Source organism: Pyrus communis, chromosome 8 (genome assembly GCF_041283825.1).
Source record: "Pyrus communis isolate YQ-2024b chromosome 8, ASM4128382v1, whole genome shotgun sequence".
Classification (NCBI taxonomy): domain Eukaryota; kingdom Viridiplantae; phylum Streptophyta; class Magnoliopsida; order Rosales; family Rosaceae; genus Pyrus; species Pyrus communis.
Genome location: NC_142572.1, coordinates 14744228 through 14753122, shown reverse-complemented (window position 1 = coordinate 14753122; position 8895 = coordinate 14744228). Strand labels below are relative to the sequence as shown.

The following is an 8895-nucleotide window of genomic DNA, read 5'->3' as shown; positions in this document are numbered from 1 at the left end:
TTCAATTATTTTGTCAGTTTATGGTATCGAATATTGGCTTTAAAACATTGCAGATCATTTATCTTCTTTCCTATCTATTACAAAGTAACAAAATCAAAAATGCTATTCTTATTATCTAGTTGTATTATTTGTACTCTCCCTACTAAAGATGAGATTCACATCTGTTGATGAACCCAATTTTTATTCGAGAGATGATACAAGTAAATGGTAAGCGTAACTACTCAAACAGAATGTACTCTTCCCCTTTTTTTTTTCCTTGGAACAAATGGACTGAACTTCTTATTGTGTCGAGCTGGACATCAATGTTTGACATATGTTGCTGAATCCAACTCTCTAAGAGCAGTTCCACCCCTAAAGACTTTGCACCAGCACTCAGTGTATTTATCCACTCAAGTGAACAGTAATAGGCCCCATCATCACCACCCCTAAAAAAATGTGCTGGCACCTAGTCTAAAAATGCGATAGCACAAACGATCTCCATCCCTACAAAATGCGCTGCCACCTAGCCCATTTAAAATATTTTATATATTTTTTAAAAGAATAAATAAAAAAATAGTTTTATTTTCGGATAAGATTTTTAACCAATTTTGGATAAAATTTCAAATAAACTTAAAAAAAAAACAAACTAAAATAAAATTACATACTCATCAAATAAACTTAAAAAAAACACACTAAAATAAAATTACATAAACTCCTCAAATACACTTTATTCTTCAATCACAAGCTTATTTTAATTATCTTCACATTCTTGCAATCCCCACTGGTGCTCAATCAAGTCATTCTGACGGGTTATGTGCCAGTATGGCTCTTGCACATCAGTGTACCGCTGAACGATCAATTCATTGTAACGTCCATCCCGTTCCAACGGCTCGTGTTGCACGGGATCTTCAGTCCGGTCATGAGCATAGTAGATACGTGTTCTTGAGTTGTTCATCGGATCTGGCTCATATTCATCAACGACGTCATAATCATACTCATCTTCCACAATCATGTTGTGGAGAATAATACACGTCATCATGATGGATCGAAGAGCTTCGACATCAAACATTCTAGCAACAAACCTGACAATCGCCCAACGAGCTTGCAGGATACCAAAACAACGCTCCACATCCTTCCTACACCTCTCTTGACATTTTGTGAAGTGTTTTTCTTTTTCAGTCGTGGATGTGGCACTGTTTTGACAAACGTAGACCACCTTGGGTAAATGCCGTCTGCAAGGTAGTACGCTCCATCGTATTTAGTGCCATTAACCCCATATGTGCATCTGGGCGATTTTCCTTGCAACAGATCGTCAAACACTAGAGATTGAGCAAGGACGTTTTGGTCATTCTAAGCTCCTGGAACACCAAAAACAGTTTTTCCAAGTCCAATGCATGCAGTCGATGCTTCCAATCATGCCAGGGAAGCCTCGCATCTCACCTTTCCTCAGAAGCCTTTGCATGTCCCTTGGTGTGGGTGTCCGGAGGTACTCGTTGGTGTACAAGGCTTCAATTGCAGAGCAAAACCGCATCAGGGATTCCAAAACAATTGTTTTTCTCATCCTCGCGATCTAATCCACTTGATTTGCATATGCTCCATATGCAAGCATTCGCAAGGCAACCGTAATTTTTTGCTCTGGAAGAAGACCTAAAACACGAAAAGCATCATCTTTTTGCACAAAATATGGATCATGGTTGCAAATAGCACTCATGATTTTGTTGAACAAACTTCTTTGCATTCTAAAATGACGTCTACAAACATGATCAAGGAATACGCTGTTGGGAATAAAATAATATTCCAAGAGATCTTTACCTCGTCTTTCCCTTTTTCTATCGAAGTTTGCGGCATGTCAGGGTTTGGCTATCTGACCCACAGCTTCCATGACACTGCGGGAATGTGAGGCCATCTGCCTTGTATGGTCATCATCCGAGTCCTCCTCCATTGCGAAAGCCTCATCACCACCTCCACCTTCCTCGAGATTGATCAATTCTTCTTCTTGTGCCAACAATCTTTTCTATTGCTCCACAAATTGTTTATGCACTCTCCTTGAAAAAGACATTGTAAAAAAAAAAAACTCAAGATTTAAAAAATGATGAAGATGGATGTAGGGATGTAAGGTTTATATGGACAAAAAAAAAAAAAATTAAGGATGAGCTTTTTGGTATTTTTTTTCACACAAAAAGTATATGAAAGCTTTGGTAGAAAGTGTAGAAAATATTGAAATGTGCTGTAAGGTGGAAGATGAGGGTTAGGTATTTATAGAAAAAATTTTTATGTATTTTTTAATAATTTTTCTATATTTTTTCATAATTTTTAATAAATTTTAATAGAGTTAATTAATCTGAACCGTTGGATTCGAAAAATATTCAAATCCAAGAGCCAAGGCGCTGCCACGTGGTCAACGGTCAAAATTCTGATCGTTAGGCCTTTTTTTATTTATTTTATTTTATTTTTTGGTGAAAAAAACGTGGACCGTTAATTTGTGATCGGATTGTCCGTTTTAAAAGTCAAATTTAAATGGTTTTTACCGTTGGAAATCCAACAGTCTACAAAAACTAGCCGTTGGAAATCCAATGACACTGAAGAGGGCCACGTAGCTCTAATTCGGGTGAACACAAGTGGGCTGACAAGCGGGCCTCGCCGCCTGCACCCTTGTCTCCTACTCACGCCCAGTCGCGAGTGTGTTGCACGCGCCAGCCAAATAGGCCGACTCTGGGTCTGTCCGAAATGGGCTGGTCTGTTGCCTGGCTTTGGCTAGGTGCCAGGCTCTTTTGCGGGCTGGAGCAGATTGACAGGGTGCTGGGCCGATTTTTGGACAGGGTGCTGGGCAATTTTGTGTCTAGTGGAACTGCTCTAAAGTGTGTTGAAGAATAGAAGGGAATTTGAGGGCCTGTTTGGTACTCTACTTGAATCCAACTTTTTAAACTCAAAAACAATTTTCAAGTTTTAGGCCTTAAAAACTTGTTTGGTATGACTATTTTCAAAAACTGAACTTAAGATTAACTAAAAAATATAGTTTATTTTCTAAAAAACAAAAAGTGAGATTTTAGAGTTTTTAAACAAACTTACTCCTTTATTTTCTCTCCCTCCTTCCCCCTCACTCCAAATCTAGCTCTCTCTTTTCTTCTTTCTATCTTCCCCTTCTTTTTTTTTTTTTTTTGTTTTACCTTTCTCGTCTCTCTTCCAATCCACTCTCTTCATTCTCTCGGTTCTTTCTCTCACTCATTTTCCTCTATCTCCTCTGATTATCTCTCTTCTTTTTCTTTCCTCCAATCATGTCTTAATTTCTTTCCTCCTCTCTCCTCTTTCTCCCTCGATCCTCTCTTTTTGGATCTCTTTGTCCAGTTTAAGTTGTAAGATTTAAATTTTTTAAATCGCATACCAAACAAGTTTTTGAGTCTTAAAAAAACTTGTTTTCAAGAAATGTTCTTAAGAAATGTTTTGAAAAATGATAAAATTTTTCAAATAGAATACCAAACAAGCTCTAAGGGATGCCTATGAGCTACTTAATGTAGTTTAGGACTCGTCAATTTGAGCAAGAAACAAAGTAGATGTTGAATGTGTGCTAAGAATCGAAGGGAATTTAACAGATGAATATGAGCGACTTAAGCGACAATGTATTCTAGGACTCATCAATCGGAGCAAGAAACAATAAAACACGTGCACATTGAAAGGTTTGGAGATTTTGTTAGGCCGATGGAAACGAGGAAAACGAGCAAACAATAAAACACATGAAAACAGAAACGGATGGAACTAACAAACCTAAAAATAGTAAGCATTAGCCATGAAACCTAACTTTGGAAGTTGCTAGAATCATTTGCTGGAGGAAGGATGGAAAAGTAATTTCATTCGATTCACTAAGATGGGGATTTTGATGAACTCAATTTGTCATACTCATTCCTTCTTGCAAGCGAAGCAACATAATGTGCTTCCTTTATTTGTTGAAAGAACACATCTCGCCTACCTAATTTCCAACGAGTTTGCTAAGAATTTGAGTCAGTTCCCATATTGTTTTGAGGCAAGAGTACGTTTTCCACTACTTTATGGCTGTGTTTCTTTTAGCTATCGTGACGGGTCTGGCCGTCCTCGTCACAAGACATACTCGTTTGAAGTCGTTTTGTTGTAAATGTGATCGAGATAGGTTTTGAAAATTTAAGCTCGGCTTAGGTCTCGTCACCGAGCTAGGCATATTCAGGCTGAACTAGAAGTATTACAGGGTATCAAACAAGTTATATGTTTAGTATTTTCAAATGCTACGTTCATTATATTTCTAGATTTCTAAAGGGGACGTTGAGTTGCAAATGTGGGTTAGTCCAATTGGTCAGGAGCAATGCGTCTGTTCCTTTGCACTCAAGTTGGAATAAATATCTTGTAAATTAGAATAATTTTATTAGAATATCGTCTTATTAAAAGTGATATATAGCTTGGGTTGGTCCAAATTCAAAAACATCAAGTTTAGGCCCTTTTCTTTTCCTATGAGCGTGTCTAAGGTGCGGACGAAGCATGCATACAAAGATCTAATGGCTGAAAATGGACAAGCTCATGTCATTGTGACCCGGTGCATTTACAAAATTTAAAATTTTTTTATTCAGTTGACGTGTTTTTGTTTAACGGAGGGAAATAGGGGGTAAGTGGGAAATAGGGGTTGGCTGTTGCGTGCTTTGAAGAGGAAAAAAGAGGGGAAGAGAGGCAGACATAGGGAGCTGGAGTTTGGAATGGATTTGTGGTGCTGGGTTTCGATTGCGACCTGGTAATCCCATAACTTAAAAAAAAAAATTGTTCATTGGGTGTATTTGTGACGACGAGGGTTTTCTCTACCGGGGAAGAGGGGCAGAGAGAGGGAAGTGTTGAAGGGTGTGTGCTAGCCGAATTTATAGAATATTGAAGCATGCTTGGATTAGATTGAAGTTGACATGGTTGGTTCATCCACAACCTCAGAAGAAACCCAAATTTTGAAGATGATGGTTTGAATAATTGCAGAACCTATCTTATAATGCATTTCCATTGGAGTGTGGTTTTTTTTTTCAAAATCTGGGGTTTGAAACCATAATGTTGGTGGTTATCAGTGGATTTGGTTGAAATCGTGAAAGTGGATTTTAGATATATAGGTGTAAACTTTGTGTTGGCTTGTGATAAGTTGTGTTGTTCTTGTGTAACTTTGTTGCATGTAGACATTGAAGTATAATTTGATGGGGAGAGATAGAAATAGAACAAAATTGTCGTTGACAGAGAAGATGTAGATGCAGGGGATGAATTAGGTGCAAGGAGGGTTGAATTTGTGGTACCAAGAGTAGATGAAGAGTTGAAACCAAAATTGAGAATGGAGTTTGATTCGTTAGATGAAGGGTATAGGTTTTACAACAACTATGCACTTGCAGCGGGGTTTGGGATTCGGGAGCATAGTAGGAGAAAGTCCATTGATGGTGAATGTTGGTTAAGGAAAGAATTTGTTTGTTGAAAACAAAGGAAGATGAGGGATAATGGTAATCCCAAACCTAATAAGAAAGGAAAAAAAGGAGATGCTAGAACTCATTGCAAGGAGAAACTTGCGTTGAATAGGGGAAGTGGTTGTGAAAAGTTTGTTGTAATGGTTTTCATTGAAGGACACAACCACCCTATGTCAAGTGCGTTACACTTATTTAGATCACACCGTCAAGTTTCGAGGACAAAGAAGGTGATGATTGAACAATGCGGGAAGGCCACTATTTCCACAAGTAAACAAATGGCTTTGTTGGAGGTGCAAAGTGGGGAAATTGGAAATATTGGTTGCACCCCCAAGGATATGTATAATGTGGAACAACAATTGCAACCCCATCTAATTGGGCATGATGCCGAAATGTTGAAAAAGCATTTTGAGGATGAGAAAGAAAAAAACGATTCATTCTATTTCAAGATGGAGATTGACGAAGGCAGAACACTTGAAAATTTCTTTTGGGCAAATGCTAAGTCACGACATGGTTACGACCTTTTTGGTAATGTGATTTTGTTTGACACCACTTTCAACACCAATGCCTACGTGATGATGTTTGCTCCTTTGTTAGGAGCAGTGTTATAAAAATCGGCCTAGGCGTTGGGCGGTGAAGTGCCGCTGAGATTTATGCTAAAACGTTCATAAATCGGATAAAATTTAGTCGGCCGCCTAGGCACTATTTAGGCAGTCTAGGCGGCGGTTTAGGAGGCCTTTCGAAGCCTCGTTGGTTCTCCGTTTTGTTGCGATCTGATGAGAAGAGAGAGTAAATTGGAAATCTCAGCGACACATACAAACCCCACTTGATTGTTCTAAGAATCTACCTCAGATTTCTTCGGATGATGTTGTTTGTTCGTTGGGATATTTGGAATTCTTTCGGCCTTTTGGAATGAAAGTTGGAGGTTTGGAGTAGCTTATGGAGGTAGTGTGAGAGGTCTGATGGGGAAAATAACCAGTTCTAAGAGAGAAAGGAGAAGAACAAGCGGCATCTTTGTTGAAGAGAGAGAGGGCGATGGAAATGAGGCTGCTTATAATACGAAAAAGAAATAGAGGGAGATGTATGATAGTATAAAACAACCCATGTGGTTATAATTAGTTGATGGAAATGAGGCACTCATAATAGAGGACAGATAAAGGTAAAGCATATAAGCCGCATGATTTGGCTTTTTAAATTCATAGATGCAAACGATGTTGCAGAAGGGAGAGAGGAGAAGAGGAAATGAAGGGATGGGTTGGGCTGTTATATATGCTTACCATTTCATTAATTTTTGAATTTGGGTTAATAAAACAGTTCATCTTATTAAATGTAACTAGTTTTTGTTATAATAAATTTAATTAAATTTCAAAAAATTATAAATCCACCTAGTCCACCTAGGCCCCAACCGGCCGCCCAACTAGAGCCTAGCGTCTTTTAGAACCATGATTAGGCATTAATAACCACGGTCAAACCACGATATTCGGCTGTGCATTCTTGAAAAATGAAAAATCGAGAGCTTTGAGTGGTTGTTTGAAGAAATGCTCAAGGCTATGCCAGGTGAGCCATAACAAAGGCTATTGGCAGCAAACTACCAACTACATTTCATCGGTATTGCAGATGGCATATTAGTAACAAGTTCAATGACAAGGGTTGGGTTGGGGGAGCTTTCAAGGATTTGCATGATTTCATATGGGATATCAAAAGCAAAGAAGAATTTGAGGCAAGGTGGAAGGTGTTGGTAAAAGAATGTGAGTTCACTACTACAGAATTGGCTTAATGTGTCAGAAAGTGGTGGCAGTTTTATACTAATACTGTCAGATAAAATATTTCTGACAACATCTTTAAAAAGTGTCGGATAACAAAGTACTATTATTGCTTATATTTGACATTAGAGCACTACTTTTTGACAATAATAATGAAGCGGGCCCTTAACTTCACAAGATTTATTTTTAAAATATTTTTAACCAATTCTAGCGGCTATATCTGACATGAGTCAGTAATGTGTCAAATTATATTATATTATTTTCAAATTTTTAATACTAACTCTGGCTGTTATATCCGACACAAATATTTTCAAATTTTTTACACTAACACTGGCGGTTATATCCGACACAATTATTATTTTATTTTTTTAAATCCTGGCAAATTTTGGGAGCGAATTTTGGGCGGGATATTTCTCACCATTCTTTACATTGAAAAGTGTGATGTCGGTTCTACCCGATGACAATAGGAAAGTATGCTGGAAAAATTTTTACATTGCTGTTGGTTTTAACCGACAGTACTACTAATTCTACATAATAAAACCCATCTCCCTCTTCCTTGTGCCGCTTCCTTCTCCCTTCCCCAATTTCTTCTCCTTCCCACTGCATTCATTTTCTCTCATCCTTCTTTCCTTTTCCTTCTCTTCTCCCATTCTCCTCTCTCATTTTCCCTTTTTTCTTTTCTCCCCTTCTCCTTCATTTCCCTTTCATTTCCTCTTCTTCTTTCCGGCATCTCTTTCTTCTTTTCTCCCTTTTCTTCTTTTCATTTTATCTTCTTACCATGATTTTTTTATCCACTTCATCTAGTTCCTCCATCACTCACTCTATGACAGTCATCGATCTCATCTTCCCTTCTTCTCTCTCTAATATGACAACACAGGATTTACGCCAAACACCAGGAATGTCACGGTTTCCTGCTCCTGTTTTCTATTGTGTGTAAGGGATTTTGCTTGTCTAAGGTAATTAGTGAGGGATTTTGTTTCAACATTTTCAAGTTAACTAAAAATTTGTAGTTCCCTAATTTTATTATGGTTTTGTAGTTTTTGTTCAATTCAATCTATTTTTATGACTAATTTGCTAATTATCAAATTTCTCATACATTGTTCTGTTTAAACCACATTTATTTTATCTAATCTGTTAATATTTAGTGATGTTTTTGGCATCAATTGCTGTTGAAATTTTGTTAATTCATGTTTTCTCATGTGATGGATTGTTGTTTTGCAGTGAAGAGTACCGAAAGAAGAAAAGGAAAAGAGAAGGGGGGAAGGGGGAAAGGAGAAAGGTAGCACCGATAGAAGAAGAGGAAGAAAAGAAGAAAAGGAAAAGAAGATAGGACAAAGGAAAAGTCATCATTATGTTTTCTTTATTTTGTTGTATAAACACTTTGTTTAATGACATATATTGCTGGAGAACATTACCGATGGAAGCATTTATGTCAGATATGGATTTTTATTTTTTATTTTTAAAATGAGCATCGGTGTCGGATAAGGGAGCATTTTTGTTTATTTTTTTTATTTTTATCGAAAACATAAATTTGGTTTATTTACTTTTATATTTATATATATTTTTTATTATGTTGGTTATATGTGACAGCATTGTTGTGACATCCCACATCACCCAGGGGAGTGATCCTTATATGTATATTCCCATCTTTACCTAGCACGAGGCCTTTTGGGAGCTCACTGGCTTTGGGTTCCGTTGGAACTCCGAAG

At 37.5% G+C, this 8895-nt stretch overlaps 1 long non-coding RNA gene across 1 annotated transcript; it reads left to right on the top strand.

The window, feature by feature from the left end:
* The first annotated feature begins 7771 nt into the window (after positions 1–7771).
* LOC148695159 (uncharacterized) lies at positions 7772–8640 on the top strand. The gene is made up of 2 exons (XR_015965026.1): positions 7772–8142; positions 8408–8640. It is a non-coding gene; the product is annotated as an uncharacterized LOC148695159 (long non-coding RNA).
* The last annotated feature ends 255 nt before the right edge of the window (positions 8641–8895 follow it).